Here is a 15,808-nt window from a genome sequence, read left to right on the forward strand (position 1 = left end):
GAGAAGGTAAAATCAGGGGACCTGATTCAAATCTAACAGAGAGGACAGAGAAGGCCTTTCTGAGGAAATAACACCCATACTCCCCTTCCTCCTCATCCTCTCCTCAGCAACCAGAGTCCTGAAGCTCTACTGATCACGGGTCCCCTAGTTGGGTGCCGCGGTGATAGACTAAGTCTCCCCCCACCCCACCCTGGAAGAGGTTGTTTCCAGAGAAGAGCTACCCATCTACCCAGAAAGGTGGTGAATTAGGTGCAGAAGTGATGCCAGTGACTTTCATGAGATAATAAAGTACAGCTAAGTCTGTGGCCTCATCAGGATACAGGGATCTCATCAATCTCTTCTCCTTGGCCTTTCCTCTCATCAGGCCCTGGCAGTCCCACCCAGGGGTGTTCTCCCCAGTCCCCCTCCACTCCATCCCCACTGCCACCCCTGCCCTCCTGCAGGACTGACCATCTGATGCCCAGACAACCCAGTCCTTTCTCCACACAATCCTCTCCTTCACTCACAGCTCTGACCAGGGCCCATCTGGGCCCTAAAACCTCCTGGCTCTCTCTTGCATTCATCTCTCACCACTGTCTTTTTCAGCCATATTTCCTGTCACTCCTTCGAGCCCCAAAGTCCTGGAGTGCCAGCCAAGTAGGGCTCCTGGCCAGCCCCCAAATGCTTCCCATATTTTACCCACCCTATGCTCATGCCATTCCCTCTGCCAGAATGCCCTTTTGCACCATTTCCACCTGTTGAAATTCCAGCCACTTGTCAAGACTCAGCTCAGATGTTGGTTCCTTTGGGAAACTCCCCAGACTCATCCATGTGTTCCTTCTCCCTACTCAGAGCCCCCTAGCACTTGGTTCCCACCTCTCCCAGGAACCTTATCACATTCTACCCTGCTGTGTACCACTGAGATCCTCCTCAAGCCCAGAGACCATCTGTTATGTCTTTGTGTCTGGAATATAGACTCAGAGTACTTGCTGCTCAGTGATTACAAAACAAATGCAAAATGACTTTCTCCAAGAGGTCCATTTAATTCACAACAGCTCCATGGGGAAACTGAGGTACAGCTAGTAAGTGATGATGCCGACATTGTACTAGGATGCCTCCTAATTACTATGGCAGTTCTCCTAACTGCTAAGCTTCCCCTGGGGAGGGGGGTCATTCAACTCAACAAAGGCTTCCTAAGCGGAGTCCCTCTCAGGTGCACTGTGAGGACAAGGAAATGAATAAGCCCCAGCCCTGCCCTCGGAGTCTAGTGAGGGAGAAACACAGAAAAAATTCAGCCAGTGACAGGTGCTCTAACAGTTTGGGGGGTGGGGCTGGGCAGGAGAGGGGTGTTGATTAGGGAAGATTCCACTATGGAGATGGCATTTGAATCAGCCCTTGAAGAAGTCAAAGTGGTCAGCAGCCTAAGATGGGGCAATAAGGAGGGACCAAGGCCAGCAAAGACTTTGAGGCAGAAAAGTGTCATTCTCAGAAGCTCGGGTTCTCAGTACTGAAAGGACCTTAGAGGTTTCCCAGTCTAACTCCCATAACAAGGTGCTTCCTGACTCTGGAGCAGCTGGAGGGACGCCAGGAAGACAGAAGCTACCTCCCGCTCAGCTGGGACCCATTCCCTGAGTCCAGAACTGCCAGCCGCTACTCCTCATACATGTTCCAGAGTTTCTCCAACATGCAGGTCACTCTCCTCTGGACAAGCCCCTTTGTCCTGTCCCTTGCACTTTGTAGTGCCAGAGGTCCCATCAGCGAGGTATGTTTGAACTAGACGGTGGGAAAACTTTGCCACTCAGGAGAAGGATCTAGAAGGTGTGCCCTTATTGGTGACTACAGCACAACACAATCCAGGTGTGCTTCACTCTAAGAAATGTTTTTGTAATCAACATGGCAGTTTTTAAATCAATCAGTCAGCAAAATAGGAATATAATTATTCACATACCAAAGGCTTTTAAAAAATTTTTACAAAAGGAACACAAATTTATTTACACAGAATTTCCCTAGTTTATTTTCCTAACTATTAAGACTTTAGTAAATAAATGGGCAAAGGACCTGAATAATCAGTTCACAGTCAAAGAAACACAAATAAACTTTTTAAATGTCCAACCTTAACCATAATCAAGTACATGCAAAGATATTTTAAATTTGAAGCTTTTACCCCTTTTATTAGAAAGTGTAACTGAAATGCTAATGTCCTCTACTATCTAACTTATGGTGAAACTGCCGCACTCTAAGTTTTGGCTGGCCTTATAAACTGCCACAGTCTTTGTGGAAAACAGTTTAGCAATGTGTCTCAAGAGCTATTAAGTGTTTTTACTCTTTCACTTAGTAAATCCATTCCTGAGAATCAATCCCTTGAGAAATCTCCTAAGAAAGATCCACAAAGACAAAGCTATCAGCACAAAGATATTCATTATAGGATTATCTATAATTTTTAAAATTAAAACAGAAACAGTCTAGATAATTACAAGGAAATGGTTATGTAATTTAGGGTAAATGAATTGAATGGAACACCACACAGCCCTCAAAAGTGATCATTATGAACACTCTTTAGGGTCTCAGTGTCTATGGTTTAGTGTTCAGGAAAAAAATATCAAATTTAAAATGTTTGCTCTGCTATAACTTCTTGCTATACGTGAGCAGAGACTAGCAGGGAAACTACTTCCTCCCACAGTCTTCCCTCACTTGATAAAATCCAGCTGCGATCTCCCAGTTGCTCAGACCACAAGACTTGAAGGTGAGCTCTATTTTCCAGATAGATCCAGAATTGGACACTTCTTCCCACCTCCACTGCTCCCATCCTGGTCCAAGCCAAAATCGTCTCTTGCCTGAATCAACACAGTAGCCTCCAAACCCATCTCCCTGCTTCCACCGTTGCCTTCTTACAGTCCATCTCCTGCCGTAGGGATTCTGTTAAAACATAAGACAAATACATCCTCCACTGGCTCAAAATAGCCAGTGTTATCTCGTCTCCATCCAAGTAAAAGCCAACACTCTGACAGTGGCCCACAAGGCCCTACACAGTCTGGTCTTACTACTGATGCCAACAACTCAGCCTCTGTTCACTGGTGCCAAATCGAATCTCAGAGACAGAGTTTTGGGTGAAGTAGAAAAGAATATCTTTATTGGTTTGCCAGGCAAAGGGCAACACAGCATGTTCCTGTCCCTGAAAACTGTGTCCCAACCTGGGAAGATTTGGTGAGGAGTTTTATAAGCAATGGTTCAAGGGTGGGGTTGCTGATAAGATTAGGGTGTGTGCAGGGCCTGCATTCCTTTAATCTGGTCTCAGGTAATTTTTTTTTTTTTGGCCATGCAGCATGCGGGATCTTAGTTCCCCAACCAGGGATCAACCCCACGCCCCCTGCAGTAGAAGCCTGGAGTCTTAACCACTGGACCACCAGAGAAGTCCCTCAGGTAATCTTTTGATGAGTTTCTCTGGTTCCTTTACTCTGGACTCAGGTGGTCTTCTCTGGTATGAAGAATGCTGACATCTGCCATTTGTTGTGTTTTAGTTCTATGAAGAGCTCAAACATGTTGTTATGTGTATCCCTTGAGGCAGAACCAGGACCTGCCCCAAGGCTGCACTATTGTTTCTTGGCTCCTCCTCCCTTGTCACTGCATCCCCTTCCTTCCCTGATTAGCAACTGTCTGAATCTGCCCTTTGGAACTCAGGGAAGGTCATGGAGGCTGGAGTCTGTTCTGTACAAACAAGCAATGGGGGACGCAGAAAGTCTTCCGTGCCCAGGGGCCCCACAGGGTCCTGCTCAGTTTCACTGCCCCCTCTCTTTTCTCATCTCCCACCACTTTCCCCTTCATCACTCTCTTTTAGATATGTGCCTCCTTGCTGTTCTTTGATCAGACCACACTTTGTCCCAGCTCAGGGCCTTTGCACTTGCTGTTCCCAGTGCCTGGAATGCTCTTCCTCATGGCTTGCTCCCTTGGCTACTCCTCATCCCCCTACCACCCCAGACCCTGGCAACCACCAATCTACTTTATGTCTCTATGTCTTTGCCTACACTGGGCATTTCATACAAATGGAATCATACAATTTGTGCTCTCTTGTGATTGGCTTCTTTCACTTAGAAATTAAATAATGTTTTCAAGATTTATCCATGTGTATTGGAAAAACCTTGGTTCTTTTCCTCCTGTGTCTTTCCTAACTCTAACACTACTGCCACACTCATAACACTTCTGACACTTCCAGTCACCAAATGTGTGTGGGAGGGCGTTCCCCACCAAGCAATTCTCTGTGAAACCAGCTGGGTGTCCTACAATTTAACTCAATTCTGACACTATATACCTCGAGACAGTGTCAGATCCCACAAGTTAAGGGCTCAGTCCTACAAGATTGCTCCCACCCCACTTCAGATGAGAGTCGCAAGTCCAGGTTGTCACCTGTGCTTCTGACCCATGGGCTTTAAATGTGAAGCTACTATGACCTTCTCCTCAGTTTTGATTAATTTTCTGGAGTGGCTTCACAGAACTCTGGAATATATTTACATGCATCTACTAGTTTATTAAAGGATATGATAAAGGATACAGATGAACAGCCAGATGAAGAGACACACAGGGTAAGGTCTGGAGGGGTCCCGAGCACAGGAGCTTCTGACCCTGTGGATTTGGGGTGCATCATCCTCCCAGTACACAGATGTGTTCACCAACCTGGAAACTCTGTGAACCCCACACTTTCAGGATTCGTATGGAGGCGTCCTCACATAGGCATGATGGATCATTGATTCCATTTCCAGCCCTTCTCTCTTCCTGAGAGAATGGGGAGCAGGGCTGAAAATTCCAAGCTCTAATCATGGTGCCAAAATACAAAATTCAACTGGGGAAATTTGGAAATCTAATTGACTCTATTCAATGATTCATGAATCAGGCAGCATCCCATCTAGGAAATCCCATCTAGGAAATAGAAAGTACAGGTGTGTGTCTCCTCCACAAGACGAGACACACACCTGTACTGTGAGCCTCTCAGCCCCTGCTGATCTGTCCATCCCACACAGAGCCACTCACAATGTTTACTGACCAAACAGATGAACCGACTGACTCTCTGACTGTACTTCCCCCTCTTCAGTGGCATTTGGAGAGCAATTCTGCACAGCCACTGCCCCTCGAAGTTCCGGGGCTCGCCAAGCTTCTACATTGAAAACTGAACTCATCACTCTCCCCACTAAACTTCCCTCCCTCCTCTGTTCCCCATCTCAGCCAAGGGGTCACCCTCAACCCCTTCATCATTCAGAAAAGATTCTCTGTGCAGCTACTGTATTCCAGGCCTGTGCTAGGCACAAGGGAGGAAGCGGTGACACAGGGGAGGTGAAGTCCCTGCCCTCTAAGGCTTCAGCGTGGTTCTCAACACTGTCAGCTAGGATCCCCCCACGCCCTTTAATAAATATTTTGAATATCCTCCGCTTTAAATTCATGGATATTATAACCTACTTATACATGTAATGAAAAGACAAAATCAATATAATATAACGAATATAAAAGGGAAATAAAAGGAGCATTAGAATAAAATGCGTTTCAATCTCTAAATGCTTAGGCCTAATACACCAGAGACGTAATAAAGTAGTCATGTGCTTGCACCTACTTAGGACAAAGAAATCTGGATTTAAGGGATGTAAGACGATATTCAGGCAATACTTTATTTTTGGCATTTGAAAGTAAGAGCTTCAAAAGTTGAGTTTGGGGCTTCCCTGGTGGAGCAGTGGTTGAGAGTCCACCTGCCGATGCAGGGGACATGGGTTCGTGCCCCGGTCCGGGAAGATCCCGCATGCCGCGGAGGGGCTGGGCCCGTGAGCCATGGCCGCTGAGCCTGCGCGTCCGGAGCCTGTGCTCCGCAACGGGAGAGGCCACAGCAGTGAGAGGCCCGCGTACCGCAAAAAAAAAAAGTAGACTTTTATATACCATGAAACACGGCGACCGCGACATCAACAAATGCAGACGGATCCAGGTGTGTCGTATGGGGACTCATCCCATGGTCAAGCAAAATCCTCAAACAATTAGATTTGCCAGCAGGTATCTGGGTGAATTTCTTCTTTCTCTATCATGAGTCATGTTGCCATTACAGGTGTGATTTTCCAAAATGGTGATAAGTCCTTGCTAAAGCTCTTGAGCAAAGCAAAACTTGGTCTTCCCTTGATTTACACAGTAGTTGCGTTCCTGGAAAAGTCAGCATATGTTAAAACCACGCCAAAAAAAAAATTGAGTTTATTTATAAAATTACTAGTTTCCAAGCTCAGTTAATTACAGGGTGTGTTACCTACAGGAGCATTTGGTTGGACTTCTTAAAGTCCTGTGGGACAAGAAATATTCTCCTCTGGGCAGGACTGTCGCTACATTGCAGGAGAGCCAGCATCCCCAGGCTCCTGTCCACCACATGGAAATAGCACCCTCCTGTCACTGCATCCACTGAAATATCCCATAGTGTTCAAAGCATTCCTTGGGAAGCATTATCCCTTCCATGAAGAACATTGGTCTAGAGGGTCAATATTCAAACAGTTGATCCCAACCCAGTGTAACATGCGCAGCAATACAGATTCCAGGGTCTGTGGGTGCTCCAAACCTGGGGTATCTCAGGAACTGGGGGTTCAAAGTGGACAGATCACTATAAGCAGACAAGACCTAAGGGAGGCCAATTTTGCAGACAGAAAGAAGGGAAGGCAAAGGGGTGCCAGGCAGAAGGGACACCATAGGCCAAGGCCTGGAGATGAATGACAATCCATGAGGTATGTGGGAAATGCAAGGGTTAGAGCCCAAAGGGCCAGGTGGTGAGAGGCTGGAGGAAGAGGCAGGGTCCAGACCCTCCCACGCCTATCACAGGAAGCAGCATGGCCTCCGTCCTGGGAGGTAATGGGGAACCATCTCACATACGATGCATTTACTCATAAGTGCATTATTTTTTTAAGGGACTCTGCTCAAAAGATTTGTCCCCCTGAGGCCTGTTTTGGGAGTAGTATCTTACTTCTCCAGAAGTAAAGCCTGGAAATGCAAACCAGGGATGCTGATCGAAGCAAATTGACCTGATCTATTCCTATTTGCTTACACTGTGGGGCCTGGCTTTGCTCGATCTGCCCGAGTCTATAGGTTAAGTTCAGAGAAGCTACATAAACAGTGACAAGCCTTCCCTGAAAGCAGATCATGACTCCCAGCACAGCCCTTCCCCCAGAGAAATCCAGCCTGTGGGCTGTGCAGTTAATGGCATGGGCTTTTGAAAGCCAATTCCCACAGTCCCCACAGTGGACAGAGGAGCTGAAAGGAACGATCCCCAGGCAAACCTGGTCCCCAGTCTCACCCCACAGAGGGTTCTGAAGATTTTGTGATTAATATGACACCTTATAACATCTTAAAAAATGCTTGAGCAAGCAGAAGCTAACATATTGGCAAAACACCTGTTGAATCCCCCATTTTTCTGGATTAATCAAAAAGATGCAGGGAAATGAACTAAATCAGAATCCTCCCTACACAGACTTCCAAATAATCCTCCAAACACAGAAATGAATATTCAATGATTCAGGGCCTGCCTTTGAGGAATGCACACGCAGCTGGGGAGCTGTACAGATAGTTCTAGGAGACAGTTTGTGTTAGGGTGATGGGGCTTGGCGGGGGGTGAGGTGTTCCCAGACAGATTCCTTTGTTCTTTTTGTGTAAATCATGATCCCAGGGCCTCTTTACGGTCACAAAAACCCCCAGCTCACCAGGGCTCTCCAAGAGGTCTTCCAGAACCATCTTTCTGTGTGATTTAGCCCTCCTCCCAGTGACGGTGAAAGCCACCTGACTTCAAAAAGTATGGAATCTAAGGCATCTGAGCATCATTTTTACCCCACAGGCAACACTCTCGCCTCCCTCTCTGATGCTGAAAGCTTGAAAGGGACCATAAAGTTTATTTCACAGCTGAAGAAATTGATGCTCGGAGAGGGACAATCACTTGCCCAAGGTCACAGTGAGCAAGCAGGGATTGGAAACCCAAGCCCAGGCTTACCACTTACATGCAAGACCTCACGTAAATATGTTTATGAAAGTCCTCCTCCCCAGGGCAGTGACTAATCAAACCGTCTCTAAGAGGGAGTTGTTCATACACTCACAAAATGAATGTTCTAGGCCCACGTTCAGTGCTGAAGCCACTGACCATGTGTGGCTATTAAGCACTTGAAATGTGGCAAGTTCAAACTGAGAAGGGTGTGAAATGCACACCTGGTTCCAAAGGCTTAGACTGAACAAAAGAATGTAAAATACCTCCTTAGTAATTTGTTATATTGATTACTTGTTGAAATAACAATGTTTTAGATATATCTGGTTAAATAAAAATATTATTAAAATGAACTTCATCTGTTTCCTCCTTCTTTTTTCACTTTTTTTTGGCTACTAGAAACTTTAACATTACGTACATGGATCGCACTCTATTTCCATTGGACAGAGCTTCTACAGGCATTGAGGATACAGCAGAGCACAGAACAGACAAAAATCATGCCCTCCTGGAGTTTATCCCCTGAGGGAGGAGAGAGACAACAAATGAATAAGTGAAATAAGTGCTATAGAAAAATAAAGCAGGGAAGTGGGGGAGGGGTAGAGAAGGGAGGAGGGGTTGACATTTAAAATAGGATGATCAAGAAAAGGCTTCCGGGCTTCCCTGGTGGCGCAGTGGTTGAGAGTCCGCCTGCCGATGCAGGGGACATGGGTTCGTGCCCCGGTCCGGGAAGATCCCACATGCCGCGGAGCGGCTGGGCCCGTGAGCCATGGCCGCTGAGCCTGCGTGTCCAGAGCCTGTGCTCCGCAGCGGGAGAGGCCACAACAGTGAGAGGCCCGCATACCGCAAAAAAAAAAATTAAAAAAAGAAAAAAAAAAGAAAAGGCTTCCTTTACATTAGCCTTCAGGAAAATGCAAATCAAAACCATGAGGTACCACTTCATCACCCCCCTCTAGGATGTCTGTAATCACAAAGACAGGTAATAACAAGTGTTGGAGAAGATGTGGGAAATTGGAATCCCGATAACATTGCTGGTGGGAATGTAAAATGGTGCGGCCACTTTGGAAAACAGTCTGGCATTTTCTCAGAAGGTTAAACAGAGTTACCATATGACCCAGCAATTCCCTCCTAGGTATCTACCCAAGAGAAATGAAAACATATGTCTACACAAAAACTTGTACATGCACGTTCATAGGAGCATTATTCCTAATAGCCAAAAAGTGAAACAGCCCAAATGTTCACTAACTGATGAGTGGATATATAAATTGTAGTATCTCCATACAATGGAATATTATTCAACCCTAAAAAGGAATGAGGTACAGAAACACGCTACAACATGGATGAATCTTGAAAACATTAAGCTTGGTGAAGGAACTCAATCACAATAGAGCATATGTCTGATTCCATTTAATGGAATTCTAATTCCTTGAAATGTCCATAATAAGCAAATACATGGAGACAGAAAGTAGATTGGTGGGAGGGTTGAGCAAACTGGGGAGAAATGGGGAGTGCCTGCTAATAGGGCTGGGGTTTCTGCTTGGAGTGATGAAAAATGTTCTGTAACTGATCATGGTGAAGGTTGCACAACTCTGTAAATACACTAAAACCCACTGAGTTGTATACTGAATTGTAATGGGTTAATTGCATGGCTTATGAATTATATTAATAAAACTGTTATTAAAAAAAAGAAAACAAAGACTTCACTGAGAAGTGATATTTGAGCAGACATTTGAGTAAATTAATTGGCTATTTGCGGGAAGGACATTCCAGGCAGAGGGAACAGCAAGTGCAAAGGCCCTGAGGAAAGAGAAGGCTTTTTCAAGGAACAAGCTAGAGCAGAATGAGAGGGAGAGAAGAAGGAGTTGAGTCAGAGGGATGGGGCAGCAGATCATGTAGGGTCTTCCAAGCCATGGGAAGGACTTTGGCTTCTCTGCTGAATAAGATAAGTCACTGGTGGCTTTAGAGCAAAGAGGGATCAGTGTGGCTGCTGTGTTGAGAATAGCCTTCAGGGGTCATTTGCAGAAACAATGAGAAAGCTGTTATATTGTCTGAACATTTCAGTTGAACTAACATGATGTATATGTGTGTGTTATTGGTTTGAACCCCCTAGAACAGGGAGGGGTTGGCAAATTGCAACCCGGGGGTCAAATCTGGCCCACCATCTATTTTTGGACAGCCTGTGAACTAAGAATTGCTTTTACATTTTTTTAAAATCAGAAGAATAATACTTTGTGAGACATGAAAATCATATGAAATTCAAATTTCAGTGTCCGTAAGTAAAGTTTTACTGGAACACTTCCAGGCCCATTTGTGTGTATAGATGCTTTCACAGCAGAGGTGAGTAGATGCAACAGGGACAAGTCCTGAAAAATGATATATTTGAAAACAAAAAATATTTAGTGAGAAAAGTGGCATTGTTTTACAGTCAGCCCTCCTCTGCGGAACCCGTGGATATGGAGGGCCGACTATGGGACTCAGATTTTGGTATGAGGGCAGGTCCTGGAAGCAATCTTCCACAGATCCTGAGAAACCACTGTACATGTTTGTAAATATCTTTAAAGTCTGGCTTGGACTTCCCTGGTGGTGCAGTGGTTAAGAATCCGCCTGCCAATGCAGGGGACATGCGTTTGAGCCCTGCTCCGGGAAGATCCCACATGCCACAGAGCAACTAAGCCTATGCGCCACAACTACTGAGCCTGTGCTCCAGAGCCCGTGAGTCACAACTACTGAGCCCATGTGCCACAACTACTAAAGCCCGCGCGCCTAGAGCCTGTGCTCCGCAACAAGAGAAGCTGCCTCAATGAGAAGCCCGCGCACCGCAACGAAGAGTAGCCCCCGCTCCCTGCAACTGGAGAGAGCCCGTGTGCAGCAAAAAAGACCCAATGCAGCCAAAAAATAAACTAATTAATTTTAAAAAAAGAAAAGTTACTTATAAGTATTTAAAAAAAAAGTCTGGCTTAGTAGAAGACAGCTGCATTCTCATATCTGATTCTTCCTTCAACCTGTGGCAATACTACACATGTAACTTCTGGAAAACTCCCCTCTGTGCTTGGGAGAAAATGAGAGTGAAAAACGAAAATAATGTCCTAGTATTATTATGAAAATAATAATAGTGCTGATCTCACAGACCCTCTGAAAAGGTCCCAGGGACCACACTTTGAGAGCTGCTCCCGTGGAGGCAGCAGGGACTTTACCCGGAAGCCACACTCCAGAGGCACTTCTGCAAGTGCTTCAATTGTCTTAATGCCATTTCAGCAGAGGGTCTGTTCATTAGCAACCTGATGGCCAAAATAATTGTCCATCAGTCAAACAGGCAGTGTTCCAGATGTGCGATGTGCTGTCCATGTGCCTCTGCTCTTGCACCGCAAGGCATAAGAATCTAGTGAGCTCCAATGGGCTCTAGGTCTTAGGAATCCGTCTGGTCTGGGGTTCAAGCTGCTGAGTGAGGATGCCATCGCCTGACCCTGAATTGAAGCTTGTTCCTCAAATATTGTTGCTTCTGCCTTGGACTTAATCTTTTCAAGAAGGAAGCTTTTTGGAACACCCAGGACATATATCTGGGCCTTCATTGAGCTCACAGAGGAGATCATATAACTCGAAGACCTGCTTGCTAATCAGTGATGGTCCGTGGCACAGAATTCAGGCTAAAACTGGCTTGCATTGCCTCAGCGCCTCCTGCTAGTAGCAAGGTACGCTCATCTACCACTCTCATTACTGGAGATCACTGAGATCTACAGCAACACTGAACCCAGTTGCGATGAACTGGCTTAGTCGTGTCATGATGTAATCTACCACAGTAATCCAGGAGAGAGGTGAGGGGGACTTGGACCACAAGATAGTGATAGAGTGCTACAGAGTGGTTGGATTCTAGACATAACAGGCTGTGCTAATGAACCAAGTGTGGAGTGTGAGGAAAAGAGAGGAACCGAGGATGCCTCCAAGGATTTTAAAGGCACTTGAAAGGATGGATGGGGCAGCCTGCAGGAGAAACAGGTTTGTGGGGGAGACTGACCCCTCCCCCCCTCAACAGGACAGTCACCATCAGGTTGGGGTCTCATTCTAGGCCATCCGGGAACTTCCCACATCCAGAGTAGCTTCTGGGGAAGGGTCTAGAACAGGTCAAAAGAGGTGGTTCATGAAGGGAGAAGGTGGGTTCATTCTGTTGGCTCTGTATGAAAGGGCTTGGTCAGAAATTCCCTGGTGGTCCAGTGGTTAGGAATCTGTGCTTCCACTGCAGGGGGTAACAGGTTCAATCCCTGGTCCAGGAACTAAGATCCTGCATACCGTGCAATGCGGCCACAAAAAAAAAAAAAAAAAAAAGAAAGGGCTTGGTCACTCAGTCCTCCAGGAGGAAAATCTATTCCAAGTCAGAACATTTGGGGAGCTACTTGAATCAATGTGTAAACAGGAGGTCCAGAAAATGTATTCTTTTAAAGAATGTTGATTCAATATTTACTAAGACCTTGTCCTAGAGCCTGGGGATAGAACCAATTAAAACGTGGTGCCAGCCCTCCTGAATCTTAGTATTCAAGAGGAAGTAATTTCCCTCCTTCAAAAAAGATAGCCCCAGGCTATGTATTCATTCATCCACCAAATATTCATGAGGAATCTACTACATGTAAAGTGCTGGCGATACAGGAAAGTTACAAGACAAGCTGTTCAGCGCTAGAATATAGGCCAGATTTAAAAAAGGGGTTGTGAGGTGTCTTGTGTGTATGCGATGAGGTTGACCAAGGAACAGCTCACAGAATATAAACAGCAGCTATATCAGGGGAGTGGCCAAGATAAGTGCTCTCTAAGCAAAGATAAGACTTCAGGAGGAATGAGGTTTAAATTGCCCCTAAGATAGAGAAGACTCGGATGAGCCAAGATAGCTAGCAGGTCCTACTAGGAGGTGGTGTGAAGCTGATATAAAGTTAGAGGTAGGTTAGCAAAAGATTTGAGTGTAGGACAAGAGAGTGACTCACTGGGCACATGGGGCTGCTAGAGGGAAGATTTACTGTAGATATTCCCGCCCAGGCCTTGGGCCCAGAACACCTTATCTCTGCCATCAAGATCCACTTAGATTCTAAGTCCTAGACTAACAACTTGCAGATCAATGACATTTCAACACAAAGAATAGCTAGTCAATGAGGAAGGACCTTGAAAAGAAGGAAAGAAATCAATGTTTTATTATATTTACTGACCCTTTAACTCCTATCAAGTTTACTCCTTGGGCATTTTGTAGTATTTATCCCTCCTGTTTTTATTCCAAATTTTGCAAAGTGCCAGGAATCCCCAAACTACCCCCTGTTGCTACCTTCTGATGTTACATCATTTACAAAGACTGCAACTGCCTAGGAGTTGGCCCCCTTTAAACATCGGTAACCATATGTTCCCCTGCCCCTAGACAGTGTGATCAAGACAGCCAGGACCGGCCTTCCCTGGTGGCGCAGTGGTTGAGAGTCCGCCTGCCGATGCAGGGGACACGTGTTCGTGCCCCGGTCCGGGAAGACCCCACATGCCGCGGAGCGGCTGGGCCCGTGAACTGTGGCCGCTGAGCCTGCGCATCCGGAGCCTGTGCTCCGCAACAGGAGAGGCCACAACAGTGAGAGGCCCGCGTACCACAGAAACAAAAACAAGACAGCCAGGACCCAGATTTAAATCACCAGCTGCATGCCCTTGGGCAAGTCACCTTTTCTGAGATTATTTCTTCATCTGTGAAATGGGATAATAATGCCAAACTCTACAGACTTAAGAGGTGTTCATGGAATAATCATATTCAGTAAATGTAAAGCATCCAACACAATCCTGGGCGCAGAGTAGGTAATCAATGCTTCTTTCTTCTCCCTCTGTCCACTCTCCCCTCAACAAACACATACAATGTCTTTTTCACACTCAACAGCTGGAAGCAGCAGAAGCATGATTTGGAATCAGAGAAGGAGGTGAGAGTCACGCTTTGCCCCTTCCCAGCTGGATGGCACTGGGCAGGTCACTTTGCCTCTCTGAGCTGGGGGTTTCTCATCTGTAACTTGTATGCCATGCCCTCTTCACTGCATTGTTGTAATAGCTCAAGAGAGAGAGGGCCTCACTTAGGGCAATGGCAATAGCTATCACAGAGGATCTGTTAAGGGAATACTCTAGCCAGGTTGTTTCTTCTATTTATCACCTGTGAGAGGAGGGAATCCCAGAACTGAAAATACAGCCCTCTTTGTACAAGTTCTGGCTTTTCTGCCAGGAACACCTGGCATACAAATGAGTAGCATGTTAGCAACTGTAAAGGAATGTAACAGAGCAGGATATGAGTACACAGAATTCTGGCCAATTCACAGGGAATGGGGAATCTAAGATGTTTGTTAATAGTGATTGTGTGGTTTGGAGAAGGTTTCAGTTTCCCCAACTCTAATAATGGGAGAAAGACGAATTGCAGATGGAATCTTATAAAGGCCTGTCTCTGCTCTAAAATTCCACATTCTCTGAATCTGCCTTCTTTCCCACAGCTGTCCGCTATAAATGTCCAATATAAATGAAGGATGGTGAGGCAGTCTCTGAAGGCTGGTCAGCAATCCCCTGGGCTTCTGAATTGTTTCCTGCCCGTCTGATAGCAATTGATTATGCCTCTGATGACTCTTGCAATATCATCAGGGAGGCTTGTCTGTTTAGCTGATGGCTGCTATTCTCACCAGAGGGTGGCAAAATAATGTCGGAAAACCCCAACCAGGAACCTCAGGTATAAAAGGAAAATGTAAAAACACCAGGGATCATCTGCCAAACTTGGACCCCTGCTCCTCTTGGAACCCCCAACCTTCAGCCGAAGCAACGATTCTCAAAGCATGGTCCTGGTTCCAGCAGCATCAGCATCACCTGGGAACATGTTGGCCCCCCACATGCTTGGCCACCCAGACTTAAACCGGAAGCTCTGGGGGTGGAGCCTACCAAGTGATTCTGATGCACTGCTCTCAGTGGTTAAAGAAACAAATCACCTATTTTAAAGCATAAAGTCTTGGTCTTCTCATCAGAGTCCAGGTGTGAGCTGAGCCAGTGCTGGAGTCCAGCTCAGGTTCTGCTACCTCCCCGCTGTGGAACTCTGGGCAAGTTAGTAAACCGCTCTCAGCCTCAGTTTCTTCACCTGTAAAATGGAGGTAATACCTATAGCATCAGCGGTCCTGGGGTGATAAATAACAAATGTGTGAGCTGGACCCTTCAAAGGTAGTTAGCGGTGGCTCCATTTGCTGCAATGTATGGCATCTGTTTAAAAGCCCCGCAAAACTTCCTGGCATTTGTCACAGTAAGTCTCTGGACACAGTAAGTCTTTTAAATCCTCTCAAGTCTCACGTATCCAAGGGCTCAAAGAAAGGCAAGCAAGTCCCGTCCTCCTCCCTGAGGGACCCAGAGGGTCTGAGATACTCTGACCAGGCCGTGGTCAAAGACCAGATCAGCCTCCCCGGGCCTGGCCCGGGAGGGGCCTTAGAGGTCATCTCGATTGACCCCCCGCTTTTCCGCGGAGGAACGGGGCCCAAGGTCGCGCGGTGAGACGCTGGCAGAGCTGGGCCCCAGGCTGGATCCCCGCACTCACAGTTCAGGGCTCTCCCCCTGCTCCTCACTGACGCCCTGCGCCCCAGCTCAAGGGGAGCCAAGATCACCCAGTCGCCCCCACTGCACCCCTCGAATGGATCTGCCCAGGCCCCGCACCCTCAGCCCCGCGCCACCTGGGCTCCCGGCGGCCGGAAGTTCCTGGGTCCATCCAGCCGATGCGGGAGCGGGCGCCAGACGGGCCAGGCAGCGCCTCCCGCGGCCAGGCCGCCCCCTGGCGGGCCCGGGGCGCTCGGCAGCTGGGAGCCGGGTGCCCGCCCTCTCCCCGCCGTGGGGCGGAGTCGC

At 46.9% G+C, this 15,808-nt stretch overlaps 2 long non-coding RNA genes across 3 annotated transcripts in view; one reads left to right on the forward strand and one right to left on the reverse strand.

The window, feature by feature from the left end:
- The window catches only part of LOC141278048 (uncharacterized), a 10,240-nt gene extending 1,406 nt beyond the window's left edge, over positions 1-8,834 (forward strand). The window contains exon 2 of the long non-coding RNA XR_012330238.1: positions 3,302-8,834. This is a non-coding gene — a long non-coding RNA (uncharacterized lncRNA). The remainder of the gene's footprint in view (positions 1-3,301) is intronic.
- LOC117311130 (uncharacterized) lies at positions 6,009-15,737 on the reverse strand. 2 transcript variants are annotated; one of them, XR_012330237.1, is made up of 3 exons: positions 15,640-15,737; positions 8,373-15,059; positions 6,009-6,147 (listed from the first exon to the last, which is right to left on the reverse strand). It is a non-coding gene; the product is annotated as an uncharacterized lncRNA (long non-coding RNA). The 2 variants fall into 2 exon arrangements; XR_004525271.2 differs by lacking the exon at positions 15,640-15,737 and having other exon boundaries at positions 8,373-8,473; positions 14,914-15,630.
- Between the last annotated feature and the right edge of the window lie 71 nt (positions 15,738-15,808).

Source organism: Tursiops truncatus, chromosome 2, assembly GCF_011762595.2.
Source record: "Tursiops truncatus isolate mTurTru1 chromosome 2, mTurTru1.mat.Y, whole genome shotgun sequence".
Lineage (NCBI taxonomy): Eukaryota > Metazoa > Chordata > Mammalia > Artiodactyla > Delphinidae > Tursiops > Tursiops truncatus.